The sequence below is a fragment of the Anabrus simplex genome, chromosome 9 (assembly GCF_040414725.1).
Source record: "Anabrus simplex isolate iqAnaSimp1 chromosome 9, ASM4041472v1, whole genome shotgun sequence".
Taxonomy (NCBI): Eukaryota; Metazoa; Arthropoda; class Insecta; order Orthoptera; family Tettigoniidae; genus Anabrus; species Anabrus simplex.
Window position 1 is genome coordinate 357,817 of NC_090273.1, and position 15,319 is coordinate 373,135.

Below are 15,319 nucleotides of genomic sequence, written 5' to 3' on the forward strand. Positions count from 1 at the left end.
AAATTAAGAAGCTAGCAACTTTTTGTAAAACCAACCGGGTCACAGATTATAAACATTTTGATGTGTTACTTGGTATGCAAACAGAAGTGGGGATGTGAAGAAATAGTGCAATATCTCAACTTTTTCACAGTGCAGACGAAAATAACTTCTTTAAAATCCCACAAAGTCGAATGCACTACTGATATTGAATCTTTCAAAAAGTAGTAATATGCATTTAACTGACAGTTTATAAACTCAAAAATAAAATGCATCCTATTGGGAATACCTACACGAATTAACTCTCGATAAGGAAGATGGAAAACAATAATTAGTCTAGTAGAGGCACGCAATAAATTTATAAGCCTCAAGTTCCTTAGTTCAACCTTGCTCCTTCTACAATTATCTTTTTCATTAAGGTTGCAGGACATCTTAAATGTGATCCTGTATTTATCTATTCCCTATTCCAAATTCACATGTACATTTTCTCATCCTTTAGAGTCCCTAACATAGCAGCCATGACTGTAGTTGCTGTAAGAATCTGAGTATAGAATTAAGTAAAGTGCAGAAGATACCATGGAACTACAACATGCACTTGTCTCTCCATGTAAACCATCATTGAGATCTGTTCCATAAAATTAGAATGAAACGTAGTGTCGTGTAAACTAGCCTTAACACTTCAGTATTCTCTATAATGTTCATTACTTAGTACTTATTGAAAGGACCACTACAGTTGGGCCCACGTTTAGCACCACCAGCGTGTAAAAGTTGGCTTACGCTGTTCAAAAATGGTCTGTTGCTATGGCAATGACAACAGAGATGCCACATTTAAGGAAGTTATCATGTGGGTTGGCTTGCTCTCGGTCGCTGTTGTGATATTATTCGTAGTAGTGCTGTATTAGTTGCTGGTTTATGTAATTTAAGTGTTTGTTTTCTGAATATTATTTTGCTTGTTAGTTCATTTTTGTAAGTTAATCAGTGGCTAGTTGTACAGTTCTATTCTCTATTTAACATGTGCATTTGGTGAGGTTATTGTCAGATTAGTGAATATGAAATCTCATATTTATCGGCAATTGCGTGTTCCGTCTTAAATGCCGGGATTATTAGGACGAGCATAGGAACGGGTCAAAGTTGATTGAATTGTGATAGATCAATATAGCTGATTAAATATTCAACCTGTACGAAAGGGTGATATGCCGCAGATAGAGGTAATTATGACAACGCAGCGTACTTCGTAGTTACTGCTTTCGCCGCTCAAACGTCAGGCTTCAACTCTCGTGGGCCTAACTGTATAAAGGCCTAAACTTTCTCAGGTCTGTGCTAACGCTTAAATTACCATTTTACTCAGCGTGAATACAGTTATTGCAGACGTGCCGACCCTTGACCCCAAGAATTTGGAGCAAAAAAAAAAAAAAAACGGTTAAAGCAAGGTCAATGTCGATCAAATAAGTGACAGAGTGGACAAGGAAGGATGTCAGTGCTGTGAGCATTATGGTGTTAATAGTGAAGGTAATTTGTCAGCATTCGAGCAGTAAATTCACCACTCATCTCGACATGCAATTGTGAGGTTAAGTGAACCAATCTACAACACTCCACAGATCACACACTTAAACAACAAACCTACCTAAACGTGTTACCACAGATGTTACATACCGACCAACTTGCGCCAATGCACAAATTGAATCACACAGGAGAGAAAATCTGCAGTTGCAATGAGTGCGAACAGACATTCACCGATATTTCATGCGCTGGTTCAGTTTGGAAAGGAGAACCACAGCTGCAATATAAGTGACCAGACGTTCACACTGGAGAGAAAATCTACAGTTGTAATAAGAGCGGAAAGACATTTACTGAAATCGCATAAGCTGCCACCAATCTCTTGTCCCAAAGGCAAAAAAGCATCCTCAAGCAAAGGAAAATGCCACTACAGCAAAACATCAATACCGCCGACGACGAACAAACAGGAGAGGGAAGTCACTAGTGCCCAAAGTGCAGCAAAGATATTGACAGGAGTCCCAGGCCGTAAAGTGTGACGGCCCATGTGATCGACGGCTACACAGGGAATGCGCGGGAGTGAGTATGGGGGAGTACAACATACTCAATTCCAAGAAATGTTCACTGCTATGGTTATGCTCCCACTGCAGAAAAGAATACCAGAAGATAAACAAGGATGTGCCAAGAGACTAAAATAAAATTAGGGTTTTGAAAGAATGCATGGAAAGGAAAGATGAAGAGAACAAGCAGGCCTACAGAGAGACACGTATTGAGCTAACCATTATGATTAAAACGCTGCAAGATAAAATCATGAAAAACAGCTCGAAGGATATACCCCAACGAGAAAAATCATAGGTGGCAGCGGGAACAGCACGGATACAGAGACAGAAATCCCGGTATGCCATGCCACCGTAGTAGATCTGGGAGGTCCCGGACCGCGGCAACAATGACAACCACCACTACTTTATAGCGAGCGCTCCCCTGCCATAGACTGAGGGGCTGCAGATCAAGACTAAGATCATTTTACAGCCCGTGCACCAAAAAGGATACAGAAGGGTACATCAACGGCGCCCGCCGGAAAACTACGTGCCGCAAACAAGACTGCATGGCTGTATGTAGGACGTGTGAATCCAGATGTAACTGCAAGCGATGTCGTAGACTACTTAAAAGACAAGGGAATCGAAACCAGCATAAAATGTGAGGAACTCGTCACCAGAGGTGAGAATAAAGCCTTTAAAGTTGGGATTCCCTTCGAGAGGAAGGAGGATGCTTACGACCCAAACTTATGGCCAGCGGATGTGATTTACCGGCCTTTTCATTTTTTACCATGAAATCCCGTAAGATGCAAAACAATCAGAAAGTGAAGTTATTTCTATGGAAAATTAAAGGCCTGATAAACGCCACAAACTCGAACACCAGAAAACATTTTTGCCCCCATGTCATCGTAATACTGGTTGAAACCTTCCTAACTTCAGATTGGATTGCGAGAAATCACTACACAGTGAACAATCTGGCAGAGCAAGGTGTGGTGGGGAGGCCGAAAGGAGGAATCACCTGCCTTTTAAAGGCTCACTTCACACCATTCAAAGCCATATATAAAAACAACAATGTTCTAGTAGTGAAGACTAAATTGTGTGTGTTAATATGTGTGTATTTTCAGCCAGATTTCACATCTTATCAGATCATTGATGAAATAGGCAAATGGAACGGAAGGATAACATCATCCTAGCAGCAGACCTAAATTGCCGAACTGACATTCCATCACAGAAGACAATAGAGGTCTTAGGCTACTTAGAAGATCGGAAGACGTATGTCTGTTATAATGGCATTACCACCATGGATCCTGTCTTTTTAAATCAAGGTAAAATAAAGCCAATAAAACAAGACATAATCCCAACCCCCTACCGGAAACACCAACTAGTAGAAACGACTTTCCTACTCAGTCATGGCAACAAACAGGATAAGCCTAAAACATTGAAATTCTCAAGGAAGACTCTACACCAGTTTATTTGGGAGACAGACAACCAGGCAGTCTCGGAAAAGGCCCGGAAAGGAGATCTTGACGAAGCAGCAAATATGCTCATCGAACATCTTTTACAGGGCGAAGTCATACCAGAGGCCGCCATAACGAGAAAATCTAAACCATGGTTTGACGAAGCCTGTTACAGACTCCGTAGGACTACATTGAGAGCTGTGTGTAGGGAATACAAAGACCCCACTGACGATCATCTAAGGGAATATTCTGACATAAAAAACCCTCACAAAAGAAACAAAGGAACGGTATCAGGAGCAAGAGGAGCGAAGGCTGATAACGGCAGCGGATCAGTGCCAATACAAAGCATTGAACCCGAGGCAACCAAGATACTGCAGAAGCATCCCTATGGAGACATGGGTGACTCACCTTAGCAATGTACTGCAATACATGGATACTCGATCAACGGATACCCCGGAGATCGAGGGGGACTGACTTTGACATGGAGATATTCACAACTGAGGAAGTAGAGGCCGTTATCCTCTGCTCAAAAAATAATAAAGCTTGTGGCCGAGACAATATATGTAATGAGGACCTTAAACTCGCTCTCCCAGTGTTAAAGGAAGCAATAACTTCCTTCCTGAATAAATGTCTCAGGCTAGGAAATATTCACCATAGCTGGAGAAGGTCTACAGTAAAACTGTTGTATAAAGGAAAGGGAAGCACCGAGGGCCCGAACTCCTATCGAGGCAACGCCCTGGAATGCGTGTTATTCAAAATTCTAACAAAACTCTTATGTCAACGCCTGAACAGAGAAATTGACCACAAGCTCGCGGAGGAGCAATTTGGCTTCAGGAAAGGAAGATCTAGAACACAGGCCATCCAATGCCTGACAGTCTCAAAAGGAAAATTACGTGCCATATTTATAGACTTCTCCAAGGCTTGACACGATCAATAGGAAAATCGTCATAGAGAAGTTAGGAAAACAAATGAGAAGAAACGGCTATACAAAACAGCTTATCGCGAACATCCTGGCCTCAGATTACATAGAGATAAACGACAGAATCACAACATCAATCCAAATAGAACTAAACACCATTGTATTGCAAGGGAACACAAAGCCCACTACTGTTCATCGCAACGGCAGATATCACACAGGTAGTCTCGAAGCAAGTAATTCTATATATGTATGCCGATGATATCGTGCTGGCCTCGAGATTTGATAAGAAGCTGCAATCTGCATTTGATCTGCTGCTGGAATGGGCAGAAGAAAATGAACTCGCCCTAAACAAAGACAAGACTATGTCACTGACTTTCTGAAAAGGAGGAAAACCAGCAGTTTTTCATACACACAGAAAACCAGTGGAGAGTATCTTTAATTTCAAGTACTTGAGCGTGACTCTCCAGACAACTGGCAACGTTTTTACGCTCCACATCAATGATAGGATCGGCGTGGCTACGAGGCCCAAAAACGGCATCAGACAGCTGAGAAAACGCTACGTCAAAACAGCCTTGGAACTTTTTCATCTCAAGGTTACACCTGTTGTAACACGGATTAGACAAGATCTGGACACACCTCAAGCTGAAACACCTGGAAAAGCTAGAAAAACGAAAGACGACTTTCTTGAAGAAGGTTCTGTGTGTCTCAAAATACACGACATCAAGACTAGTTTACAAACTAACACATGAATTATATTACGTGGAAGAGCTCCACCTCCACCTGCCGCTACAATCTACACCAGCATAGGTGCAACTCATGGACAACCTACAAGCAAAGAAGAGACACACCTGGTGGGATTTTTACATCACTGACGCAATGACCTGCAACGATTGGAAACGGGGAAACTATGAACTAAGGCATATGGTCACACGCTTTGCCGTACATGGCTTCCATCATAAGCTGTGCAGGTTCAAGTTTCACCAACCAGATGCAGAATGTGTGTGTGAACGCTGCAGTGAATATTGTGAAAGGTATCATGTGATGCACTGTACACAGACTTGAATCCTTGACGTCATTCTGTTAACAACTAGCCTGCTAGCACTTATAAAGTATTCTATATTTGCTTTTTACCTTGTCTGTATCATTCTTTCTTTTGGCTTCTTGCTGCAATAAATGTTTTATTTTATATCAATTTTTCTATAAATCTGTTCAGCCATTTTCTTGTAACTTGGACTATGCAACAAAAGTCTAATGTCACGAATATTTGTATACCAGGCTATTTAAACTCTGCGCCTTCTCTACGGCTATCTATGCCAAACTTGCTTCCTTGCGAGTGAGATGGCTCTGCCGTCTATTTACTCGAGACATCTCATTGACTAAAAGAAATGAATAGCTTAAGAAATTTCATTTTTGTTATTGGTAAACTTTTTTTTAGGATTTTTTTAATGTACCGAAGTTATCAACATGTCAGCTGGTTCCTCCTCTATTGTAATCTAAATTATCATATGCTTGTAATATGTTCTCTAGCCAATCAAACCCGGGGGTCAGCCTATCAGCATATTGTAGTTCAATTTTACACATTCCAGGTCGGGTGCCCTTCACCGCATTCACTGCCCTGTTCTCGGCCACTTTCCAACTACCTGCATGCATTCATATAAAATGTCAGAACTTCACCAACCTTTGAAGGACTGCTGTGTTTTATTCTGAAGGCCTTCCTGAATAGTCCCAGTACTCTTTCCTTGTGTGGTTGTCCGAATAGCAGGTATCTTTGTGAATAGGCACAGAACATTGTTTGCACATATATCTTGTTTCACTGCGCTTACCCTTGCTCGAACACACACAACACTAGTTGGGTTTTTCTTTGCACCAGTTGCTGGAATTTTCTCTAGGATATGATCCCTTATTAGTCCGGATATTCTGCTTGGGGGGTCCTGAGTGGGGGCTCTCTTTACAGAGCCAGAATGAGAGGAAGTTTGGGGCCAACCATTCCCTAGCAGCTCCCATCACGAACTGCTTGTACCTCAATTTTCTTGGGGGATTTAGGAAACAGAACAGCCCAAAAGCACAGTTCACTATTTACTGTCTTGCAAAGAGGAGTATTGGTCTGCCCGATCCACTCCCTTCATAAATCTGTTACCGAGCTCGATAGCTGCAGTCGCTTAAGTGCGGCCAGTATAATTTTTTTTTTAAACGTATCAAAACGGTGGAAGAATCTCAATAGTGTAAAATTTAGTGATTAGATTTTGATACGGAAAATGAAGCTGATTACTTGCAGTATCCAGTAATCGGGAGATAGTGGGTTTGAGCCCCACTGTCGGCAGCCCTGAAGATGGTTTTCCGTAGTTTCCCATTTTCACACCAGGGAAATGTGGGGGCTGTACCTTAATTAAGGCTGCAGCCGCTTCCTTCCACTTCCTAGACCTTTCCTATCCCATCATCGCCATAAGACATGTGTGTCGGTGCGACGATAAGCAAAATAGCAACAACAAACAACATAAATCTGTTATAAAAAAGGATGCAAATGGTCCCTGTCTTCCTATCTGGCATGCACGTTGACCGCATAGATGAATTGTAGTTATCTTTCTGACAACTCATCCTTCCAAACTACAAGCAAAACTTCACTTTTGCACATAAGTGCCATTTCCCCTTTTGTAGTAGCCTAAAATTGTCTTTCAGCTCACATGGCAAACCACGATTCTCTCCAATAGTTCTACAAACCCGTGTTTAATGCTGGAGGAGGTTTTCGGCAATAGTCACTATTATAGTACTTATCTTGATAAATGTGGTGGCACATACCAACATAAGGTTTCATGACAGATCAAGTTTCTTCCCTTCCCCTGTATAAATCTCAAAGTTACAGATGTAACCTGTTTTACTCTCGTACACCATTCAAACTAAAATACCGTACCTCACTAATTTCCCTGGATTACATGTCCTGAACTTAAAATGCCCACACCATGGGATAATCCCTTCATCTAATGACAGCTGCTGCTGCTACGGTTTGTCAGACAAACTAACTTGGGTAAAAAGTGATCTAACAGAGGCTGAACCCTCTGTATTCTATTGCTCACATCTGTTTTCAATTCAAATCAAAATCTCTATTTGCAAATTCGATGCCTACCTCTGTGACAAATGGTACACTAAACAGCATTATTGTCAAGCACTAAATTTTAAATTAACAAGAGAAGAAGACATTTTCCTAGAATACAATATTATACAATTTACACTAACATTTTTTTCTATTAAACACACAGCTCATCCTGAATAAATGTATATTGTTTACAAAATTCTACTTATAATATCTCCTGTACTTACAAACATAGTCAACTCATATACAGTATGTGGAATTACTTCAAATAATACTATAGAACTGGTATAAGATTAAAATTTACATTGCATTTATTTACTTATTTATTTTTTAACCAATTTGGAACCTAAGTAGCATAACGCCCTGCCACGTCTAAACCAGGGCCCCTTTTGCCACCGCTTTTCAGAGATCCTGATGGGCCTTCATAGTTACCGTAGCGGTCCCAGGGCCCTCGAAGTCCCCACTGTACTTCGCCCCTACAGGCAGTCCCCTACTTCGGCTGTCCAATCTCCATAGACCAGGTGATGGAATTAATTTATTCACACACATCTTTTACTTACAATAACCTGCACTGGTCGAATGCCCTCTGATCATTTACCAAAATCTGTACAGATATTCAAGAAGAGAATAAACAGCAACAGAGAAAATAAATGAAATGGTTAAACACTACCCCTGGTAAACTGTTCCACTCCTTCACGCCCTTCCCAATGAATGAAAATTTACCCCTATCACTTCTGCTAAAATTCCTTCTAATTTTACACTTGTGGTCAGTCCTGCCAATATAATTATTAAGCCTCTCACGGATTTCTCCCCATGCTGCTTCTTCTGTATAGGCTCTATATAATCCTATAAGTCTAGTTTTCTCCCTTCATTTGCATTCCTCTAACATTTCTGATACACTACTCTTTCTCCTGAAATCCCCTGTTACAAATCTTGCTGCTTTCCTCTGCACACCATCTAGTTCTTTTGGTGAGGATCCCAAACACTGTTTGCATATTCCAATAATGGACAAACCATACTTAAGTAGCTGTTCTCTAATTCTTTGTTGCATCCTTTAAGTAGCCTCATGACATGTATGCTTTCCCAACAATGTCATCAACATGACCCTTCCAGTGCAAATTACTTTCAAATCTCACACCTAAGTATTTGCACTTGCCATCTTTTGGGATAACAACCTTATCCAAAGTAAATTTAAATTCAGTTTTAAAGCTCCTGTTTGTAAATGTTGTAACAGTTCATTTGCCTCCATTAACCTTCATATTTTCTTCAACCCATTGTTGGATACTCCTTCGGTCCCTTTATAAACATTGAGGATTATTCAGTCTTTCTGTGATACATGATTTCCTACTTTGACTTTCTGAACCCTAGAATTTAGAAATGTTCTTATCCAATGTGTCCAGTCCTATTCCTCCCAGTTTCTATAACAATATTCCATGTTCCACTCGGTCAAACCAATTGGCCTCCCAAATCTAAGTGATCTGGTATGTCCTGAAATCCCACCAGTTGTGCCTCAAAAGAAAATTTCCTTCTAAATCCACACTGGCTCCTCACGAACCAATTTTTATCATCACATATCCCTCTGATGTACTTTGTTATTAAACTCTCCAGTATTTTACAAACTACACTGGTCAGGCTGATTGGTCTGTAGTTCTCCAGTTTCCTTTTATTACCCTTTCCTTTATAAATTGGTATTATTACAGATTCGTTCCTTTCCTTTGGTATTACACTATTATTTATGACATAGTCAAAGAGAAATTTTAAATAAGACACTATGTACCACCCCGTTGTCTTTAATACGTACCCAGTAATTTGATCACTTCCTGCTGTTCTGACTGTTGTGGTTGAAATGCAGATAGATAAGTGTTTGTTGAAACCTATTTCGGTTCAGTTTTTGGAAATATGAGGGTTCCTGTTAGGGGATCGGTTGACCAATTATCTTTCAGACACTTTCTTCACCTGCCCCATCAATATACACAAAGCAATAATTTCCCTGCTAGTGACATTAGTCCACTTCAGTGTTTTAGGGGATATCTTATGAGAATGTGAATTTTGCTCATAGTCTGCTCAGCTACATACTGAAAGAAATCCTCACCAAACATAAGTCCTGCTACTTGTCCTATGTTTCCAGGTTTATTAGGCCATGCCTTTATACCAGGAGCACCTTCATAATCTTCTAGCCTAGGTTCACTGTTGTCCATAACCCAGCTGTCAGAAAACACTACATTATTTACAATATTAACTCCCGTAACACAATTATCAGACTTGTTTTGCATCCCGCGAGTCCCACACCTTGAAGATAAGGCGATATCCTTGTCATCACTTGAAACATTTCCGTTACAAGATATGTCATCATCGAACTCTAAATATTCAGCATCACTTGGACATTCGGAGCCTGTATCAGCACATAATTCACGAATAATTTCATCCCTGTCAAAAGAGGTGTGATCTCTGGGCACCACCATCTTGCAGACTGCATGGCTCTTTAAACTTTGTAAACATGTTGTCAGGAAATGTAACGAAAAGGAATGATATGAAGAATAATCAAAAATAAATGCGACTATCGATTGTGTGGAACCATACGTTGGTATACCTCAAAAGATAACACTAAACTTCAGTCTGCTGCTAACAAGAGATAACCCAAGCGCTTCCTACTCCTCTGTGAACCACGGAAACCCCGGATCAACCACCACAGCCAGTATGGTAAAACTGTAGAAGACAAATGATCAAACACTGTATTCTCTGTAACTTCTGTTATGTAATGTGTATCAACATAACGACTAGCAACAGATATTTTAGAATTAAATTGTAGGCCTACCACTAAACTACCATTTCACTTAAGATGAATGACTGCAAACCAATGTTCATTAAATTCTGTTCAGCCATTTTCTAATGATGCACGTTCATACATGCAGAAATAACAGAAAAATTAAAATTTCATTTCCATCTTACTGTGAAAAGACCGATACCGAAATAATTCTGAGCAATGTACTAAGAAACTCTTACACGCTATGTAGATACTGAAATCAACATGTGATGACAGCTTTCTAGATATTAACACAGCTAATGTCAACATTATTATACTAATTCACATACTTCTTAAAAGAGCCCCCGCGGCTCAGGCGGCAGCCTCTCACCTCTGTGCTGGACGAAGCAGGGGCGGGACAGGTTTTCCGCCCGGTATGCCGGTTTTCCCTGTCATCTTTCTTTCCAGCAACACTCTCCACTATCATTTCATTTCATCTGTCAGTCATTAATCATTGCCCCCAGAGGAATGAGACAGGCTTCAGCAGCCGGCACAATTCCTATCCTCGCCACTAGATGGGAGCTTCCTTCATTCCATTCCTGACCCAATCGAACGATTGGAAACAGGCTGTGGATTTTCATATACTTCTTAAAATAGATTTCCTATCACCTCTTGGCTCAAGAAGAGACAGAGCCATAAGATAACACTATACAGTTGGGATGGACTACAAGAGACTAATTGATTATGTCATCTCAGGTGAAGAAAGGAGCAGAATGGTAACAGATGTCGAGAGTATTACCCAGCGAGAGTCTTGACAGTGACCACCGCCTATTAGTAGCGGACCTGAGAAGCTTCTATGTGTCAAAAATACAACAGAAAAATGCCAAAAATCAAGTCTGGGAACTCCAGATAAAGGGTAAGAGAACCGAGTATCAGAACCGGATTAAAACCTTGTTACCAAGAGATGAAAGGAAAAATGGAGAGGCAGAATGGACCAGACTTATGGACACATTGATTAAGGAAACAAGTATGAAAACAAGGGAGAAATCTCATGCGGAAAGAAAGGGATCGGGAGAGAAAATAAACTGGATCTTACTAGAGACGAGGCAAAGATCGGAAACCTCAAATATATCTACACAAGAAACTGGACGTTAAAAGAACAATTACAGAAGAAAAAACCAAGGCATGGAAGATATTCACTCAGCAACTGAAGGACAGCAGAGGCAATAAGAAACTACTGTATAGTGTTATCAGAGATAAAAGGAAACCAATGAATATCATAAAGGCACTTGACAATTAAAATGGAAATCTGGTTAGGACAGAAAATGACTTGAGAAGTCCTGAAGAACCATTTTGACCACCTACTGGATTAACCAGTTCAAGAACAAAATACAGAACCGGAAATCCAAGCCTACAATGAGGAACCTCCCATCATCTGGACAGAAACTGAGGCAGCCTTAATCTGCTCCTGAAGATTTTCTTTTAGACATAGATTTTAACTGAATGCAGACATGATAAAGGCAGCAGGCAGCTGCACCAAGTACTAAATGCCGTACAAACAGACAAAATACCTGCAGATTGGAGCAAGGGCATTATAATTCTCATTTAAGAAAGACAGCGGGGTTATTCCACTATAGTTTGAGTTTCCGTCAGCTGTCTTATGGATAAAAATTCTGAAGATCCTAGAAAGGAGATTGAGAACCATCACTGAACAACAGAGGAGGAGAGATCAACAATGGATCTAATTTTTAGCACCCGCATGCTGATGGAAAAGTACTGGGAGAAAGGCAAGAACCTGGTCGTTTTATTACTGGATATAGAAAAGGCCTATGATAGTGCCTAAGGGGAAAAGAAATGTGCCTAAAGGACTGGTAAGGAAAATTCAGATGTTGTACAAAGACTGTCCTAGCTGTGTACAAATTGGGGAAGGTTGATCATGGTCTGAGACCAAGAGTGGAGTTCAGCAAGGAGGTGTATTGTCCCTACTACTGTTCACTGTTAGTGACAATATAATGAAGACCGTCGAACTGAATGCAGTGGCCTTCGCTGATGATATGATTTTGGGTGAAACAGAAGAGGAAGTACAGATCAGACTCAACATATGGAAATCCCATTGCAAGACCAAGACAGTAGTGATGGCAGTCAACAGAAATGTGAAACTAGGAGATCACCAGCTAGAGTGTGTGGATAGTTTTCCTTACCTTGCAAGTGTAACCTCCAGTTATAATTAGGTCAGAAAGGAAATTACAGAGTGAAAAAGGGATCAGAATTCTACCAACAAGTAAGAACACTTATGGGATGACACGATTCCAAAATCAGCCAAACTGATGATCTTTAAGAGCTACTTCATACCAATATTGACCTATGGTATTGAGGCGTCGAGCCTCGTGGCTAAGGCGGCAGCGCGCCCGCCTCTCACCGCTGGGTTCCGTGCTTTAAATCCTGGTCACTCCATGTGAGATTTGTGATGGACAAAGCGGAGGCGGACAGGTTTTCTCCCGGCACTCAGGTTTTCCCTGTCATCTTTCATTCCAGCAACACTCTCCACTATTATTTCATTTCATCTGTCAGTCATTAATCACTGCCTCAGAGGAGTGCGACAGGCCTCGGCAGCCGGCACAATTACTATCCTCGGCGCAAGATAGGGCTTCATTCATTCCATCCCTGACCCGGTCACTGACTGGAAAACAGGTTGTAGGTATTGAAGCGTGCACCCTCACAAAAAGAGATTCATCAAGACTGCAAGCATCAGACCTGAAATTTCTTAGATCCACCATCCAGAAGACCAAGATGGACAAGTTAAGAAATGAGGTGAGGAAAGAAGCCAGAATCAAGACATCCCTATTAGACTGAATCGCACATCCAGACTATGGTGGTACGGGCATGTGATGAGGATGGAGCCTACGAGAACAGCCAGAATAAATTTGGAAAGACAAATGGAGGGGAAAAGACCTGCAGGAAGACCTAAAACCTGATGGATGGACATGATGAAAGTTGATCTAGTTACCAGAGGATGGACAGTGGATGATTTTCTCCATGACAAGTTGTATATGGACAGGAAGAAGTGGAAGAGACTAATGAAGAGTACCTGGGAAACTGGAACTGTACAATGATATCACCTCTTGTCAGTCTCATTGGGAAGGTTTTTATCAACAGTGTAAAGAAACAAAATTTAAAATAACAGGAACAGATAAACAGTAAATAGGCTACAGCAAAGGGATATTACTACAATGCAGTTTATTCAATGCTCTTATAGTGATAATATTGTTTGTGAACAGTTTTTGAAAGTTAATCTCAACCTTGTGTCTTTTTAATGGTGTTTGTGTTTTTTGCCCTGAACATATTGGATAAGTGCATACAGGAAGTGAAAAGGCAAGTAATGTGTTCAATAACGTGTTATATTATTTGCTATTACATTTTATTGCATATCCTATAAGAAGCCACGTGATTATTTGAAACCAGTTACTGGATTGGCTAAAAGAGAGCTAGTCAATGAAAGGAGCAAGATTTTCTTGGAGCCCCAGTTCATGATGCAATTAACTCATAAATAAACTAAACTCACCAGCTCTCAAGCAGCGAGCCAGCTTGGACCTAGCTCTCTTGAATTGCGTAGTTCAGAAGAGCAAGTCTGTTCATTAACAACTCATCGCTAATGTAATGCTGTCACGGTACGTTACTTAAACTACTTTAAATAGTTTATTTAATAGATTTATGTTGGGTCAACCTTGTCACCACACTTTTTTATCATACATGTTTCAAGAACAATATGCATTCCGTTCATTAGTTAAGTCAAATCAAGGAATAAAAAGCAATATAACACTATCTTTTGTTTAGCCCACAATATAAAGAAGTATTGTATCCTAATAAACTAGGACAATGAATAACCTAGTGAAGTATTATGAAAATTATTACACGAAATTGTAATATTCTGATGAATTGAATGAGAATACCTAAACAAATTTAAGTAAGGTCTCTCAGCGAGTGAACGCAACTACAGTGAATAAATTACCCTCAACACGCCCCTTGCAATAAGTTTCAGTAACGACACTGTCTTTATCGGAAGAGCAATCTGATGTAAGAACCGTCACAAAATATGCTAAGCACATGGATATGACGGCAAAAACCACTGAACAAAGTAATCAAAGATGAGATGGTTACAACAAATTGTGAACATTGATATTTAGAAATAGAAAATATAGCAAAAATGTTTGATTTTTGAACAAACAATATTGGCACAATAACTTACCTATTTTGTGTGCTGAACAGGACGACTACGATCACGCCTTCCTGTATGTACACAGCGCTGGTTGTCCAAGTCATTCAGGTCGACTACCTTTCTTCTCTTCATGGACAAGCATATGTACTGCAGTCAACAAAATGTACTTTTCTGAAATGAAAAAAGCCAGTAAAGCAATAAGTTCCTAACAAAATATATCCTTCAACAGTTAATTCTGTCACCAGAACCATATGAACCATCTACGACCATCTTAGAAAGAATACACAATTCCCAACCAGAGAAAGAAACGCAAGACAACCAAAGGAAAACAAATAACAGGCATAATGGTTTAATCCTGATAACAAGGTAAAATTATACGCTCTCACATTTACCACTGATGTGCATTTAGGGCCAGCACATTCCCTATCAGCTGTTTACCGGGTCCTGTATTGAATAATTACAAACTAGTCAGAAACTTATCGAACATCTCCCTTGGCAAATCATTCCTCTTCCTATGAACAAATATTTGCTCCTTCAATTCCAACTTTATCTTCATATTACGATATTTCCTGCTTTTAAAACCTCCACACATGCTCATTCCTCTGTTAATCTCATTTCACACCCTGGAGCATAGCACTCAGACAAGCAGCTTGTCTCCTTACTCCCAACTTTCCCCAGCCCAAAGACTTAACATTTTCGTAAAACTACTCTGAAAAGGCCCAAAACAAATTGTGATGCTTTCCTTAGAATCTGCTCCAGTTCTCTAAACACGTAATCCTGGTGAGGGTTCCATGCACTGAAACCATACTCTACTTGGGGTCTTGCCAGTGACATATGCCCTCGCAAACACATCCTTACTACAGCCTGTAAATACCCTCATAACCATGTGA